A 19,337-nucleotide genomic window follows, 5' to 3' on the forward strand; every position below is an offset into this window, starting at 1 on the left:
TGCAGCACATTTTGCTTTTCATTGTTGTAAGCCGCCCTGACTCCTTTTGGGAAGAGGGGGTGGGATATAAATTAAGCTATTCAACATAGTTTCTGGCAGCCACAAAAATGAAGTTTCTGGTATGTAACAACTACTTTTAAAGCAAGTACCTCACAATTAAACAGGAAATAACATTTTCAAACCAGGAACTTTTTTTTCAAATTTTGTTACCCATTGTGTTACTCTACGGGTTGTTGCCATATTATACTGGTATCCATGCATCTACATTGGCTTCTGGTATATTTCTAGGATGAATTCAAAATGCAACCCATTCAGGCTTAAGATGCCTTGGGCCATTTTACAAAAAAAAAAAATAATATCTTTTTATATTAGGGATGGAAATGTTCTTTGTAATGATCCATTCCCACACTGCAAATGGGTTTCCCAATTTGTCACAATTTTCTTTCAGTATCTGAACATCCCAAAGCATTACAGAATAAATATTTTAAATATATTTTTGCAAAATAATACCTATGTCATTTTCAGGAAGAAATATCTTTAATACAGAAAACCTATTTTCTCCACAGGAAAACTATAATTCCTCTTCAACATTTAAGGATGTTTGAACACAGGGAGAATTCTGTAAAAGAATAGTCAGTGTTTCCCCCAGCAAGCAGAAATTACCGTAATTATTTGTCCTCACATGTAAAGATGAAACAGTCAAATATTTACATTTCTATTCCACATATTCCTTAAGTTCTCCTTTGAGGATCTTTGCCCAATGCCTCTATTTCTCTGCTCACCAGCATATGTGGTGAAAAAGTTGGCTGCTAGAGAAGGCCTTCTCAATAGTAGTACCACTGTGGTGTGAATGCATTCTTCTAGTACATACAATATGCATTTTTCAGCATAACGTGAAAACTCTTTTATCCAGTGCAACTTCCTTCTACCATGTGGAAAAACAAAATCAAAGCACCTGCTGTGGGAGGGAAATTGGGTTTTGGAAGCACAGAACTGGGGTGGGTGGAAGGGTAGGCAGCAAGTTAAAAAATCTGGGCAGTGAGGGAGGTGCAGATAAAGATCTGCGCCCCAGGAGGACCCTGCTGCTGCTGTTGTTTTCAGCAGCTCAAAATTTTAATTTCCCTGATTTCTCGGGAGAAGGAAAGAGAAGGGGCAGGGAGGAGCATGGAGCTGCAGAGCCCCTCACTATCACCTGTGGAGCCCCAAGTTTGAGAACCTCTGATCTAGATGGTCTTAACTGGCCTCTTCTCTTTCCACATCAGGATGAAAGCCTGTTACTTGGACTGTGAGCCACTGGTGGCCTTACTTGCTTAGATCTGAGCAGAACTAGTTTACATTGACATCAACTCCATACTGCTTGGGGGTACAGATTATGCATTGCTTTGAGAGGTGGAGTCACCTCAGAGTCTCTTCAAAAACCTTTTTTATATTTCTGTCATCTATGGGCATGAAGTTACTGAATGGGGCTTCTGTATCACATATAATGGTGCACTGTATGGTGTCTCCATTTAATACTTGTTTTTGTTTTAAATTGCTGTACTTATATGTGGTTGAAACTTTAAGTGCCTTTTGGGAACTTTGAAGAAAGTCTTTTTTAAAGATGAACATATGTCAACAAATTTCTTGTATGCAGGAGGGCAAGTTTCTTAATGCCCTAGAAGCATTTCTTTATTTTGGAGGGGGAAAAGAATCCCTTACCTCTTTGGGCTCTAGCCCATAAATATGTATACCATATTATATCCACTAGTTTTCAAGGTGCTACAAGACTCCTTTTTGCCCAATTTCTTAAGTTCATACCAAAGGCCTTTCCTAAAGTGAAGCCAAACTGCGGTAGTTAATTTAAAAAATAATAATAAAGAAAACGTAACACAGCGTTCATACCATATGCCTTAGCCAAACTTATAAGTTTACTTATACATTACTTACTGACATGTGGTTTTAATGTAGCAAGTACTTCAACTGAAAATAAATCTCTCCTTTGGTGGACTTCTGTCTTCATTTTTAGTGCATCATGTGGTTTAAATGCCAAAGGGAAAAGTGATCTAAATTCCAGCACATGAAATCAGCAGTTTTCTACACTCTTATTGAGAGGTAAAACTGACACACTTGGGATTTTTTGTCTTAAACAAAACCTAAATGGGAATGCATCCAAGATCTCTACTACGATGCTGATACAGATAGAATGAAAAAGCTTTTATAGAGGAAGGATCCTTGAAGAATGCCAGAGAGATGAATTTCAATACATTTTTTCTTGAAAAACTTCTTTCAGCATATCCAATGCAGTAAGCATTTAAAGAAAGCTGAATATGATGGAATATAATACCATCAGTCTAAAGTCTAGAGGTTATGGAATTATTCAAACTCAGGAAGCTCTTAATGGGATAGAACTTAAATAGTTATTTGCATCCAAAGGCAAAGGTTATTGAAATGTTGCTCTTCAGATTACTCAGGCTGATAGTTTCTAAATTAATATTTGAGGTTTTATTTACTCACTTAATTACTTACAAAAATTAACTACTATACCACAACTCTTATTGAAAAAGGACCCATCCACTTCTCCAAGTACAGTGGTGACCAGTGGGAGCTTCGTCCATTTCAGGATCTCTCCATTACATTGACACTTCTGCTGTTTTTGAATAACCAGGTGGGGAAATGGCAGAGGTAGGTATTTTGTGCTTCTTCTTAAAAGAGCTCCACGAGAGTAGGGGAGAAGCGGTCAGTATTTCTCTTAGATTTTCCCAGAAGGGAGTAAATTCTCACCTTTCCCCATTCTACACTAAGAAGGGGGTGTTTTCTTTTCTGAAAAGAGTTAACACTGCACCTTAACATTTTTTTAAAAAAAGAACCATTCATTTCTCTGAACAGAGTAGGAAAAGATTTTTTGGCTGCCTGGAAAAGGAAATTGATGTAGCAATGGCCAAGTGACACCCTGAGGTGGTGGTGATGTTTTTCCCCTCTCCATGGAATAATCCTCAATTTGTTGTATAATTTGGGCCCTAAAACCTGCCCTCAGATTATGTATGAGGTCAAATTGTTGTATGTTATTAGTATTTCTAATACTAAAAATATGAAGTAGATAGGCAGGCAGGCAAATATTTATATATTTCTAAACTGCTGTTCATCACATGAGAGGAAACCTCCTAAATCCAGTTCAACCCATCTTTCCTAATGGAAAGACTGAAAACCTTCTGTCGTCTGCCACTAGCTTATTTTTGGTGGTAGCAGGGTTTTTTTTCCAGTGTGGCCACGAAGCCATCCCAGAAGCAGTTTTACTGGGTGTGATGAGAGTCGTCAGGCATCGTGGCCAAACTTTATCAAGTCCATTGCCATCACTGAAATGAAGCCCATGTGTAGAAGTCCTTACTCTCAATACGGCTCAGATTGGAAGCTTAGCAAGATTTAAAGTTCAACCTAGTAGCAGCACTGAATGGGAGACAGTCCCAAACACCAAAATTTACCAAAACATTTAGGAGAAGCTACAGCATAATCAGTCAATCAATCAATCAATCAATCAAAACTTTATTACAGTCCAAAGACTGAGCTCCAAATGGTATCTTTGAATGAAAAAGTTCTTGTAGCTTTTTTAAAATCTTGCCCCAGAATTCTCTTGCTTCTTTACAGGACCACCACATGTGGAAGAAAATTCCATCCTGTTCTTTACATTTCCAGCACTGGTTGTTCCTCCCTTATACATTTTAGCTAGTTTTGCTGGGGTCAGGTACCACCTATTCATCATTTTATATTTCTTTTTTCTACAATTGTAGTATCAAATTTTCTTTAAGCCAATAGTCCACACTGTTGGGGTTCAGCCTGCGTGTGAACCTGAACCTGATTCTCTGATAGTATTTCTCCCCGACGGTAATGAAAATGTTGATTCTGAGGTCAGTGGCTTGGAAAGTGAAACTACACATTCTGATGAGAATGTTGCAGAGCCAAGCGGTGATAGCTCTTCAGAGGATTTAACACCTGGCTTCCTTAATGAGGACAGAAAAGGACAGATTTGGAAAAATTGGAGTGAATTGCAGAGTCTGCGAAGGTCAAGCAGATTAAGGGAAAAGGAAGCTCAGGCTTCAAAGCCTGGAGGCGTGTCACGAAACAGTTTCTTCAGTTTTAAGTGCCTCTCGCCGGGTTGTCTCATTAGATCAGGCATCGTTTAGACTGAGGCATTACCTTGGCAGATTTCCCTGTTTCCCGTGGCCTACATCCCAAGAGGCTTCTAGTGCTCCAAGTATGGTTAGTGAATTGCTAACAGGTTCCAGGTTTTTACAGTGTTGCTTTTGGAATTTTGACCTAATTCATGGATATTCCTGACTGCTGAATTTTACTGTGGCTTTTTGACTGCATTTTCCTCTATTTTGTAACCATTTTTCATCAATAAAAAGGGATTGTTTTTCCCCACAGTCAAGTGTGGTGGATTGTTATCTTATGGTCTCGTTTCCTGCTCGGGGTTGCAACACACACTTTCCCCATTTATCTAGTTCTATATTGTGCCCAACATTTTGTGTCAATTTAATTGTACAATTCTTTAGCAGTTCTGTTTCTATTTCCATCTGCACTAATACTTTATATATTTTTCCAATAAGGTGTTTTTGATTTGTACACGGTTCCTTTTCAAATTCTGATTGGTCTCTTTCAAATCCCATATTTTGACATTCTAGTGCAAATTTTTCTTTCAGTTGCCTATATCTGTACTACTGTAGGTAAAGTCCTGAATCCGTCAGATCTTCTTGAGTTTTAAATCTGTATTTTATATCTTCATGTATTATTAAATCTCTGTATGTAATCCAGTGTTCTCCTTTCTTCTTATATAACTTGTAGAAAGCTTCTTCCGTTGAAACTTACAGCGGGGTTTTTGGACATAGTTTAATTTTGTACTTGTTCCAAAACCTTAGTATGGCTCATCTTATAAAATAGTGATTAAAGTCTGTGTGCACTTTTGCTTTTTGATAGCATATATAGGCATGCCATCCAAAACATAGTTCGTGATCTTCTAATTTTGACAGTCACTCATTTCTTAAGTTTAGCCAATATTTCATCCAAAGTAGTATGCATGCTTTGAAGTACAATTTCAGATCTGGTAACCCCAATCCTCTCCTTTGCTTTTCAACCTGCAGAATCTTGGTTTTAATTCTAGGCTTCTTGCCTTGCCATATGTATTTTGTTAAGTCTTTTTTCCATTGTTTAAAAGGTGCATCATTTATTATAATGGGAATGTTCTGAAAAACAAACAGCATTTTTGGTAGTATATTTATTTTGATAGCAGATATTCTTCCCAATAGTGATAATTTTAATGTGCTCCATCTTTCCATGTCTTTTCATAGTTGTCTTGAAATAGTGTCATATTCTTATTTGAGAGTGTTATTCTAAGTATTTTACTTTTTTTTTTTTTAGAAAAATTGTAATCCTGATATTTTTTCTAGCTTTCTCTTCTCTTCTATTAAATATTTTATAAGGACTGTGGTTTCTTGTTTGTTTATTTTAAAACCTGCTATTTTTCCAAATTTTTCTTATGTAGTAAATTTTCTGTGTTTTCTTTTGCATCTTTCATTATAACCATTAGGTCATCTGCAAATGCTTTCAGATTGAATGTTTCAATCTTAATTTTCAGCCCTTTGAATAACACTTCAAGATGAGTTTTTGTTTAATAAATTTAAGTGCCACATTAAAGCCCAAGTGAGTTAAAAGAGATAAAGAAAGGTGATAGAAAATGGTTTTTTTAAAAGAATTGAGCTTAAACTAACTACTAGTGTACTCATCCCGGGCTATATGGTGAATTAGACCTGAGCCCAAACTAAAAACACTGATCTTAAGCCAATATTTAAGAGACCACCATAAAGCTCTTGTTTACAGAGGGATTTCCCAAATTCTAGTAGCAAGATGCAAGATGGCAGACATCTGGGGAACCGGAAGAGGACCCCCAAGAACCATGCTTGCATCTTGTCTATCTTAAATGTTAGACTACCAATCCAGACGCTGGAAGCATACAGAAGCTGGGTAACTGTCTTGGCCTTAAACTCTTTAATAGCAGATGGTATATGTTGACCCCTTTGGTAAAGCTAAAATGCACTGTTTGGTTATTACGCATTCATTGTGCCATGCTATACAACGTATTGCAGATCATGCATGGACACAATGAAGACCTAAAAGAGGGGAAATGTAACCATATACTGAAAATATCCTAATGTACATTATTAATAATTATGGTTTTAAATGTGTTATTTTAAATTAAAGATTAATAAACTTGTTGGGAGCTGTCCCTTTGATGTTTTGATATGAGGATTTCAGCTAATGATAGGTTCTCATTCCAATTTCCACAGGCGAAACTCTAAACATCATCAAAGCTCAGATTGTTCTAGTTTATTTTGGATTATAATTTACATCACAAGACTGTGCAAGAACACAGAAACTTATATAGAGCCAACGGCCTATATGATGCAGAATAGCATCTTCCAAAATCCTAGAGACCCTCCTTGGCAGGACAGAAGAAGCAGAGACATATCAAATCTGTGCCACGTAGACATCAGGTTCTACCAAAGCTTTGAATATTTTTGTGTACAACTGAAAGCTATAACTAAGTCAAACTGCCCTTTCGGATTGCAGCCTTGTTTGTGTCAAAAAGGACATGGGTACAAAGTAGTACTTCGTGTTTTTTGCAAAAGCCTTATGAGGCCTTAAACACTGGAAAAAGAGTGTTCCAGATCAAGAAGGAATTTTAAAGAATTATACTAACTTTCAAATATATGCTATTTATTTGCTCCATCAAGCCTACTTTTAATTTAATTCTCTTCTCTGAAATTGGACACCATTCCTTTGAAAGTGTACAGCCTGAAGAATTCATTTTCCCCAACCCAGTATCAAATGGTGATCTAAAGGAGGGCAAAATGAGTACATTGCACCATTCAGGATTCAACCTCCTTGAAATTATCCTTCAATCCTCAAATTTTGAGCACTACAGAGAATGGGACATTTAAAATTATCCACAGCTGAAACTCCTCTACCACTTTATCACAGTGGGGGGGGGGGGAATCCACTTAAAATCTGGTTTGCCTCCTGCAGAATTCTGGGGTTTATAGTTTAGTGAGGCTGTTAAAGGGTATTCCCTAAACTACAAACCCTGGAATTCTGCAAGAGGCAGAAACTTGATTTTAAGTGGATTTTTTCTCTAGTGTGATGAAGCCCTATATTCTGTATTTGCACTCCCTTGGTCACCTTGCCTTCCCTTTTCATTTTAGTGTTTAAACTGTATTTAGATACTAAACATCTTTAATAAAATTGTAAGTTACTGCAATGCAGAAAGTTAGGAACTGAATAAAAACATCACTGAAGAGGCAGGATTTGATCTGAAGAGGCAATGCTCTCAAATCTCCCCACACACATTGTGGCATCTCTGCAAAATACAGAAAAATATGACCGTACAGAAATATTTTCTTCACAGATGATGTTTACTGTTGTCAAATTCAGCTCGAAATTTGCAGGTTATACTTTTGCTTAAGAGAAGAATTTTTTTCATAGAAAAATTCTGAGCAGAATGAGTCCTAAAATGTGGATAGTTTTCTGTAATTGGAAAATATTGATGAAATTTCTTCCTGCTTCTTTCAAGAAGAAAATTAATGAAGAGCTGCATCCCTTGTTCTGGCATGGCTTCAAGGAAAGAAAGCTTGAGACACTTAATCTGTTTTTATTTCACTGTGTTTGTTGTTATGTAAGAACCCGGAAAACCAATTGTTACTATTTATTGTGGTTCAGCCAAAGGAATATGTGTCAACTGTCGTTTCTGTAATGGCTCATCAGGGTCATATCCCTCAACTAGATCTAGTCTACTGAAAGATGAATTAAGAGACACAAGAGTCACCAGGGCAACAAGGAGGCTTCAGTGAGGGGTAAAGATAGTAGAGGAAAAACAGACATGATATATGGAGAAGAGGGGAAAGTAATACATAAGGTAAAGGCTTGGATGAAAGTATCTGCAGGAAGGTGTAAGGAGAGGGATGGATTGGAGTGAGTTAGGAAGTTGAAAGAGGCACAACTGGTCATGATGAAAAGGCAAGTGACATGATAGGTAAAAAGAGCCCTGTGGCAGCCAGAACAACAGCTGCATTTGTCTGACTGAGACATCCAAATGAAAGTAAGTCCTCGATAATGGCAATTGGTGAAAGTCAGTAACCTGGGTCAAGCAAACTCCCAAACCGAACAATGATTGTGAAGGTCTGAGGAGCAGCTGGATACAATGTGGACTCACAGGGCACTGTTAGTTCTGCCCTGGAGTTAGAAGAGTTGGAGCTAAAAAGGAAGAGTTATTTTGGGAGCAATATGAACAGGAAGTATCTGAAAATACTCTAGATCTATCCCTTCAGATATTTTATTATTTATTATTTATTATTTAAACTTATATGCTGCCACTCCCCTGGGGCTCGGAGCGGCTCACAAGAATAGCTAAAATCTAACAAAGTTTAAAAGCAATTTAAAACAATTTAAAAACAACAGTATCAAACATTAAAAGCCTGTCGGAACAGGTATGTCTTACATGCCCTGCGGAAAGCTGGTAAGTCCCGCAGGGCACAAACTTCAGGTGGCAGAGCATTCCAGACTGATGGCGCCACTGCTGTGAAGGCTCTGCGTCTGGTTGCCGTTAGACGCAAGGTCTTGACACTGGGGACTTCCAATAGATCTTGGTCCTCAGAACGGAGGGATCTCTGGGGTTGGTAGGGGGTGAGACGATCCCTCAGATACATTGGCCCCAGACCATGCAAAGCCTTAAAGGTGAGTACCATCACTTTGAAAGTGATCCGGTGCTCAATTGGTAACCAATGCAGCTGTAGTAAGATTGGTGTTATGTGGCATCTCATCGGAATTCCCGCAAGAAGCTGAGCAGCTGCGTTTTGTACCAACTTGAGCTTCCGAATCACCGACAGAGGGAGGCCAATGTAGAGGGCGTTACAGTAGTCCAGTCTTGAGATGACCGTGGCCTGGATCACCATAGCTAGGTCGTCCCTGGACAGGTAGGGGGCCAGCCGTCTAGCCTGCCGCAGGTGAAAGAAGGCGGTTTTGCTCACGGCGGAGACCTGGGCCTCCATTGTCAGCAGAGGGTCCAAAAGGACTCCCAGACTCTTTACCAATGATGACGGGCATAACACCTCGCCATCCTGGGTGGGCAGATGGATGTCCCCACTGCCCGGTCCACCCAGCCATAGGATCTCCGTCTTTGCTGGATTCACCCTCAATGTGCTGGCATGCAGCCATCCAGTAACGGCCTCGAGGCACTGATGGAAACAATCAGGTACAGAGTCCGGTCGGCCTTCCATCTTCAGCACCAGCTGAGTGTCATCGGCATACTGATAACACTCAAGCCCAAAACCTCGAACCAGCTGAGCAAGTGGTTGCATATACATGTTAAACAACAGAGGGATGAGAGAATGGCCCCCTGAGGAACCCCACAAGATAGAGGGGACCTCTCAGAGACCAGGCCTCCCCTCTCCACTCGCTGTCCACGGTTGTGAAGAAAGGAGGACAGCCAGTTTAAAGCTGTCCCCCTGATTCCAGCAGCAGCAAGGCGGTGGGTCAAGAGATTGTGGTCGACTGTGTCAAATGCTGCTGTGAGATCCAATAGCACGAGCAGCGCTGACCCGCCCTGGTCAAGCTGGCATCGAAGGTGATCCGTGATGGAGACCAGACCCACATAAAAATTTGGCACAATAGTAGTAGTAGTAGTAGTAGTAGTAGTAGTAATTTAAAAAACCATGGTCAGCAAAGAATACATTCAAAGGGTCAGAAAAATTCTCAAAAGCAATCTCAATGGAGGCAATATCATCAAGGCCATAAACACCTGGGCCATACCTGTCATAAGATATACTGCTGGCATCATAAACTGGATGCAGGAAAAACTGGACAATTTGGACAGAAAAACAAGAAAACTCATGACCATTCATAATTCACTACATCCTCGCAGTGATGTTGGTCAGCTCTATCTGCCTGGAAAGTCTGGTGGCAGAAGACTCTTACAAGTAAAACAAGCAGTTGAAGTAGAAAAACACTCCCTGGCAGAATATGTCAAGGAAAGCCAAGAGCCTGCTTTAATTGAAGTCAATAATCAGAAACTTCTCAAATCACAGCAGACAAAGAACCAGTACAAGAAAACTGCACTACAAACCAGAGCTGACAGTTGGCACAAAAAAGCATTGCATGGGCAGTTCCTTGACAAAATTGAAGAAAAAGTTGACAGGGAGAAGACCTAGTTATGGCTCATGAATGGAACACTGAAGAAGGAGACAGAAGGCCTGATTCTTGCAGCCCAGGAGCAAGCCATCAGAACAAATGCAATTAAGGTCAGGATCGAAAAATCAGTGGATGACCCAAAAAGCAGACTGTGTAAGGAAGCTGATGAAACCATGGACCATATCTTCAGTTGTTGCAAGAAAATCGTGCAGATGGACTACAAACAAAGACAAAACTCTGTGGCTCAGATGATTCACTGGAACTTATGTCACAAGTACCACCTGCCGGCAGTAAAGAATTGGTGGGATCATAAACCCGCAAAGGTCGTGGGAAATAGACATGCAAAAATACTGAAGGACTTTTGAATCCAGACTGACAACGTTTTGGAACACAATACACCAGACATCACAATTGTGGAAATGAAAAAAGTCTGGATTATTGATGTCACCATACCAGGTGACAGCCGCATTGAGGAAAAACAACAGGAAAAACTCAGCCTCTATCAAGACCTCAAAATCAAACTGCAAAGGCTCTGCCATAAACCAGTACAGGTGGTCCCAGTGGTCATTGGCGCACTGGGTGCCGTGCCAAAAGATCTCAGCCGGCATTTGGAAATAATAAACATTGACAAAATCACAATCTGTCAACTGCAAAAGGCCATCTTACTTGGATCTGCACACATCATTCGAAAATACATCACACAGTCCTAGACGCTTGGTAAGTGTTTGACTTATTTATTTATTTATTTATTTATTATTATTAGTGTTTGACTTGTGATTTTTTGATACGAAATCTAGCATATAGATCTCATTTGCTGTGACATGCTGTGCTTTTGTATCAGTAAAATAATAATTTTTATACCCTGCTTCCATCTCCCCAAAGGGACTTGGTGTGGCTTACATGGGGCCAAGCCCAATCAACAGAGTTAAAACATAGCATATGAAAATATAGAAAATAGTATAGCCAGCCTACAGTGCTGATCCTGGTTTATTTCTAAAGTCACATATTTCAATACTAATGCATTATCAGAAAATAAAAGCCATGCTCTTCCAAAGGAGAAAAGAGGAGGGGGCTCATGTAGAGATACAAAGTGATCTCGAAAGGAACAAGTCAGATAAGGCATAATTAATCTTCCAGATCCATAACAATTTTTAACAAACTTTAGCCTCTGATGCAATCCTAGGCACGCTAATTGAGAAGTAATTTCCACTATTTTGATTGGGTTTTACTCCTTTCCTTGCAAGTATCACCAGATTATAACCCCATATAATGTACTATACCCTAAAGTTGTCATCTGGTTTTGAAAACTGAACAAGGTCAACCCTGGTTAGTTACTTAGATGAGAGACCACCAGTAGGCTTTATTTCAGAGGAAAGCAATGACAAACCACCACTAAATATCCCTTGCCTAAGAAAACCCTGTGAAAACTGAGGGATTGCTATGAGTTGATAAATTACTTGAAGGCACATACATATATAAAAAGGGGAAAATATGTGCTAATTAATGTGCAAGCCCTTGTACAAAGGCATCCTCCCCCCCCTCCTTAAAATCGACATGAGCTAACTCCTGCTTAGAAGAGGCAAAACAAATATACAGTGCTGTGTTTTCAATAGGTCATTGTTTATTTGTGTCAAAATATTGTAATTCTTTGTTCATTCATTATTTATTTATTTTATAAATAGAAACTCGTATTCAACAGAACAGAATAACATAGATCAGGTAAACAAGACTACTTAGAAAGTGGTTTAGCTGAAATGTTTGAAGTAAAATCAACCCTGAGGGCAAACCACAGATGCTTAGTTCTTCATGAACCAAACACAGAGCTTTCCTTAAATTCATAACAAATGAACATATGTAGTTAATTTCAATCACACAGTTCTGACACACTCTTCAGAATGATCTGTTCCCACACTGACTATTCTTGACCTTATGTTTGGTAAGGGGAACCCAGGTCCATCTTAACAGTATTATAGACCCCTAGACAAAGCAATGTAGTGGGCCCTGCCTACTTAACCACTCACAGTAATAAAAATGTAAATTATTGTTAAAATAAACTTATATTTTTGGTATCTCCAACAACCCTGAGACATAAACAGTAGAGGCTCTGCTTCTGATAATGGAAGTGCACACATTGTTGTCCCTAGCCATTAATTGCCTTCCACGAATCCTTAAAATATTCTACTTCCATAATATTACAAGCAATAAAATGGTAAAAATTCTCTTATGAATACAGACACGCCAACACTCTGCTACAAGTCATATTTTGCCCTTCTATCAATATAAATATTCTAATAAATCAATTTAAGAAATAAAGAAACTGTTCAGGCCCCATTTACACTGACATATGATGTGGTTTGAACTGCATTATAATGGTCACTGTAGACTCACATAATGCAGATTGAACTACATTGCCATATATGATCCTACACTGCCATATACAGACTGTCCCCAAGTTACAAACATCTGACTTAAAATGACTCATAGTTAAGAACAGGGGTGAGACAACAGAAAGTGAGAGAAATCTACCCCTAGGAAAGGAAATTCACTCCTAAAAAAATTATCATGGGAAAAAGGTGTCACCACTGAAGTTTTATCACCAATCCATGTCTCCATAATGAGCCATTTTTTTCAAAATTAAATTATCACAGGGACAGAAAGTGTGATGAAATCTTCTAAACGGGACACAGATTGCAAAACAAACATCACAAGGGCATTAACCCTTGCCAATGCTATCTAAAGCTCTCTCTCTCTCTCTCTCTGTGTGTGTGTGTGTGTGTGTGTGTACACATAGGCTGGAGTTAAACTTAAAATGTGCCTGTTCTGATTTACATAAAGATTGAATTTAAGAACAATTTTAAGAACTTGGGGACTGTCTGTAATCCTGTTCAATCTGCATTTTGAAACTGTATTATATGGCCATGTAAATGGGGTCTCAACAACATTAAACTGATTTTCTTCAACAATTAAACCAGCATGGATATACCCCCTTTTTTCCGCAAACTGTCATCCCACAGTCATCCCAAAATCCTGCTAGTTGTATTTTGAGGAAGATTTCTTGAATTCTTTAGAGATCCTTAGCTATCATCACCATCATCACCATCCCTCAATACAGAACAATCTGTATTGGTGAGATGGAATGATTATTAATATAATTCAATGCACTAAAATAATGTTTGTAATATTGTGTAGGTGAGAGAGAAATGTGTAATATATCAATAAAAACAAAGGTGTTTAAGAGTCCCACATTGCAGATGCCTTCCCATGATCTCATTTCACCAGCAAGCATGGTAAAGCCGCAGGCTCACATGGAGACATTTCCTCCATCTCACATGGGAAGTGTCGCCCAACTGGGGCAGAAATGTACTGTCTCTATTGGAGCCAGAACACAGGAACCTTCTTGTGTTGATGAGGAAATATCCTAGAACACTTCCACACTGGTTGGAGGCAGGGCCTCTGTCAGAAGTTGAGGGACATCATGTGATGGCCTGAGTCCCCATCCATCCCTCAACTAGTGCAGAAGCATCCCTGGACACAAAAAAATCTTTGTTTGATGAGGTTCCCAGGTGCTTTCGGGGCTGTATGGAGATGTGCTCACATTGAGTCATTCCCTTTTTTAAAGAGGGGTACCTGGAAAATGGCAATTATGCTACAGACAACCCTATAGAAAGATTTGCATTAATCACAGAACCAAATATTTAATGATTCAGAAATCTGTCCCTTCTGTTATCCTCATGCTATACTGGATAACCACCCAGTGGGACCAACAGGTGCAGTTTCACTTACCCACATCTGACATAAGATGCTCCCTCTAGGAATTTTTAGGTCCTCCTGGCAATTCTATGGTATACTTCCACCAGAAATTATCATACAATCACCCTAGAGGACTTAGTAAATTCCTGGAGATTCCTATCTAGGAACTTGCTAGGTCTTCCATAGTTATTTTATGATGACTTCTGATAGGAGTCATTCACCTGAATAGGGTTCCCTATTATACATAGTTTCCTTTTTCCACAGTAAATTCAGGAATGAATTCCCAGCAGACACAGGGATCATACATTACATTCGAGCCTGAGAGTGACTAAATTAATTCTTGACATGTATTCTTTTAAATGAACAGAGCTAAGAATGAAATTTAATAGTTCTAACATTAGAAAGAATTAACACATTCTGCTGAATACTTAGGGTCTTTTCCCAGCCCTGGGACTTAAACGGGGGCTTACAAAGTTAAAATCCAACACAATTAAGACATGCCAAAGTTATAAATAAAATAAAATAAACAATTTTAAAACACATCCAGTAAAACCAACAACAAAAATAGACAGTAAAACAACTCGTTAAAAGCCCATTCCCTATCAGAGTTCTCAAAGCACAGTCAAAACAAAGCAAAATGTCTTTGCCTGTCACTGGAAGGACACATCCATCTTTTAGGGACTCAGAGAAAATCACCTTAGTGTCCGCACTAAGTTGTCAGGAAAGAGAGATGGCCTTTTCCACAAGACATCAGCATACTGGCAGGCTAAGGAGCTGTGGTGACGCAATGGGTTAAACTCTTGTGTGCTTGCTGAACCACTGACCTGAAGGTCAGTGGTTCAAATCCATGAGACGGGGTGAGCTCCCATCTGTCAGCTCCAGCTTCACATGTGGTGACATGAGAGAAGCCTCCCACAGGATGGTAACACATCCAGGCATCCCTGACATGATAAAAAAAACCCAGCAGGCTCAAGACATCAGCAGGAAATAAAAACTTATAAATTAAACATTAGACTGCAACTTGGGCAACTAGAGATGAATCTCCACTTGGCCACAGAAATCCACTGGGTGAACTTGGACAGGTCACACACACTCAATCTCAGAGGAAGGCAATGGTGAACATCTTCTGAACAAACTTTGCCAAAAGAAGCCTGTGATAGCTTCATATTAGGGTTGCCACAGGTTGAAAACAACTTAAAGGTAAATAACAACAACAAATATAAATGGTAAATTAATGAGATATAAGCTGCCATTTCTTTCGGGTGCTAACTTTCATAAACTGTAAGTATTGAATGAGGATACAATATTTTCCTCAAATCTTTAGATTCCTAGCACCTGTTCTTAACATACATCTAAGTTCTACTATTTCAAATAACTTAAATAGGTCTGTTTCATATAGTTACCATGCTGCTAACACTCTGGGAATATTGATAGAGGAGCATTTGCTTGTACATAAGATACCATGTAAAGCATGTGTTCCAAAATAGAAACTCTTATACAGGGAAGAGTTAAACTACACATTATTTTATTAATGTGTGATGATTCTCTTTGTAAAATAGCAACAAAAATTGTTTAAACAAAAGTTCAGAGAATTAAATCCAGACTCTAGCATGGGGTCTCAGGAGCATTGACCTTCTCCTCACCCCCAAATTCTGATCTTATTTTTAATGTAAAATGTGATGATTTTATTTTTAATCTAAAATGTGATCTTATTTTAATCTAAAATGTGATCAATTGATCTCTTTTTGGGTAATCCAAAAAGCTGTATTCACCAAATACACTGAACCTATGGAAGTTGCATATAGTTTTTTTTAAAAAATATCCATAGATTCAATAATGCAGTTAATTTGGGCCTGATAATTAGATTTAGCTGTGTGTTTTTAAAGTAAAATGGCACCAAGCTTGATCCTTATTTGAAGAATTCTATAACTAGGGCCTTTGTACAATGCCTTAACAATTGATTCTAGAACTCATGTACTGTAACCTTTTGTGATTCAATATCATCTTGAAAATGACTGGAAACAATACAGTTAGTATTTGCAAACATACTAGCCTTCCAAGAAGCCCCAGTCTGAAAATTCCACTTTTGCCCAGAACCTGAAAATGAACTTGGCATATATTGCCCCACATTTAAGCTCTTTGAACCTCCAAAACACAAGCATGTTATCTGCAAATGTCAATTTTAAAATAAAGTGGTACAACTTAAAATGCCACTTGTTCTCACCCAACCATTCACCCTTTTCAGCAGGGAAATTAGTTACAGACAAAGGAATGTCCTGACAGTACACAAGAATGAGAAATCTGTTCTTTCTCTACTGGACACATCTGTTATAGATACTGCTCACTCCAAGACAAGCCACAGTGATCACAGACTTGGGATTTGAAGATGCCAAAGTGTGAGATGAAAAGATGCCACTCAGGCACTATAGCCCTCAATTAGCAGTTAAGGGTCATAGAAATGTGTAGGAGGAGCCAGAATGAGCGAGGGAGAGAGGGAGAGATGGAAACTCACTTTTGCATATAAAATGCCAACTCCCCCCCCCCCCCCATTCCCCTCTTAACTCTACTGGGACTGCACAATGAAATGGCAGAGTTCATGCAACAGTGTTCTTTCTTCATTGTGCAGTCCCAGTAGAGTTAAGAGGGGAATAGGATTTTTTACCCAACAGCTGAGTAAGATGGTGTCATTGTTCACAAACTTTTTATGTTCACATAACTCCTTTGACATTGTGGAAGATTCCAGAATATAATCTACAGGACAGTAAGGTCTGCAAAATGTTTTGTAGGAGATTTAAGAACAAGATCTATAGTACTTAAGATATTAAGCAATGGTCAGACCAATTGGTTATTATTATTGCCCCGCATGAATTGGGAAATGAAATCCTTTGCTGTAAGGAAACACACACACACTCCAAAAAAGGATTTCCTGTTTGAAGCAAAATAGCAATGGTGTTCTCATCTACCCAAACCAGAGCATATTGGGGGTGTAGAATCTACAATCACCTCACCTTATAGCTGCCAGTAAAAACAAAATAATTAAGTCAACATCTTTTTAAAAATCTGCTTTAATATAATTGCAATGTAAGATATGCTGATTTCTGCACACAAAATACTTATGCTCAGAACACAAAGAACCTTCTTATTTAAAAAGTTACTTTTCTATAATATAAAAGCAATATTTTTGCACAGGAATCAGTACATTTTGTGCAAAATATAATATCTCATGAACAAGAATATTATGGGGTTTTGTTTGTTTACACTGTAAGTGGGGGAATCACTTTCAATTGTGAGTACTGTTGATGTGGACAAGCTGCTGGGGCAAGTAAGGAAGACAACCTGCCTTCTTGATCCCTGTCCATCTTGGCTGGTTGTCCAGGGAGGAGATGCAATTTTATCTCAAATACAACAAATTATCAATTCATCTCTCTTTTCTGCTTCCTTGGAGACTAGGACGCGGAACAATGGCTTCAAACTACAAGAGAGGAGATTCCATCTGAACACGAGGAAGAATTTCCTGACTGTGAGAGCTGATCAGCAGTGGAACTCTCTGCCCCGGAGTGTGGTGGAGGCTCCTTCTTTGGAAGCTTTTAAACAGAGGCTGGATGGCCATCTGTCTGGGGTGATTTGAATGCAATATTCCTGCTTCTTGGCAGGGGGTTGAACTGGATGGCCCATGAGGTCTCTTCCAACTCTTTGATTCTATGATTCTAGGGAGGGAAACTTTCCATCCTGTTTAAAAGAAGTAGTAGTTCGACTGCTGCTGAAAAAGCCCTCCCTGGATCCCTTGGACCTTAATAATTACAGCCAAGTCTCTAACCTTCCTTTTTTGGGCAAGGTGATTCAGAAGGCAGTTGCCCTCCAACTTCAGGTAGTCTTAGATGACACACACTTTCTTGACCATTTCAAACCAGCTTCAGAGCAGGATACAGAGTTGAGACTGTTATTGTCACTTTAGTGGATGATCTCAATTTTAACACTGACAGGGAGAGTGTTTTCCTAAAAGTGATTTTAGATCTCAGTAGCCTTTGATAGCATTGACCATGGTATCCTTCTGGAATGCTTGAAGAGGCTGGGAATCGGAGGCACTGTGCTGCAGTGATTCTGGTTGTACCTCTCAGGCAGGTTCCAGATGGTGGTGCTTGGGGATAGCTCCTCCTCAAAAAAGGGGCTGTTATGTGGTGTCCCACAAGGTGCCATTCTACCTCCAATGCTCTTTAATTTTTACATGAAGCCACTGGGAGAGATCATCTGTAGGCATGGGGCAGGGTGTTTTCTGCCATAATATTCTGGGTTATATGGCTGTGTGAAAGGGTCCTGAAGCATCTTACGCATTTTTAATTGTATTGCTTTTACAGCTCATTATTCAAAATTCTGTCACAGTCATTCAAAATCAAAAGCTGGGCAGATAAAGATAGATGGAACAGAGATGTTCTGCAAATAATGTTCATTGCTTTAGTTACAACCCAGTTCTTACAAAACATTCCTTTACATCATTATGGAAGTCTATTCCAATCCACATCCTCTGCTTTTAAAATCTGAAATATTAACAATAAAAAGAAAAGTAATTTTCCCTCTTGGAAATGTATCTGACATTCTAGACGTCTCACCATTGCGAATAAAAATTCTGAAGAAAACAAAAGGATCACAGAGCTGGCTAGAACTTCCTTGGTCATTGCAACCCACCCATTGTATTGTGGCAACAGCCACTAAATCTAAACACTCTCTGACAGATCTTTATTGAAATGTTGAAAACAAGAGTGGAAAAGAATGTCAGTTACTTCAAATTCTTGGCTTTTCTGTCCAATAATCATATTCAGAAAGTCCACATTTTTATTATTTGGATGCTGTTGCTTAATATTATATTATTATTTTGATACTATGTCCTGTGCTTATTCAAGGTTTCATTTCAGGGTCCAATCTGCTACTTCAGACCTTTTAAGTCCATACTGAAATCAGTAGAGTGAAAGCAGGCCTACTCATTATTACAGCATGCTCATTGCTAACAAGACCACAACATCCATGGTGCCATGGCCATTAAAGTGGTGTCAAACTGTATTAATTCTACCGTGTGAATTCTACCTAAATCCAGATCCATCCACTGAAAACCCTCTGAGGTAAAAAAAAAAGACATGATAAAAAAGAACTTTTAGTATTCAAGCCATTAGCCATTAGATGACCTTGACTCACATTTGTGCTTTTGTAAAAATTGTATGGGCCAGCCAAATGACAGCAGTTGGCTCACATGTTTGCCTCTCTGCTCATGCCCTACATAGGCATGGGCAATCCATGGTTCTAAATGGTTCTAAAGTACTTACAAAATTAGGGGGTGCTGGTGCTTTGCTTCTACAATGTTGCTAAAGTTCAGGTGGTGAAAA

The 19,337-nt window shown here is 38.9% G+C and overlaps 1 protein-coding gene across 3 annotated transcripts in view; it reads right to left on the bottom strand.

Annotated features, from left to right (window-relative positions):
- SMOC2 (SPARC related modular calcium binding 2) overlaps positions 1-19,337 on the bottom strand; it is a 182,079-nt gene that overhangs the window by 85,607 nt on the left and 77,135 nt on the right. The window lies entirely within an intron of this gene.

Source organism: Anolis sagrei, chromosome 1, assembly GCF_037176765.1.
Source record: "Anolis sagrei isolate rAnoSag1 chromosome 1, rAnoSag1.mat, whole genome shotgun sequence".
NCBI classification, from domain to species: Eukaryota; Metazoa; Chordata; class Lepidosauria; order Squamata; family Dactyloidae; genus Anolis; species Anolis sagrei.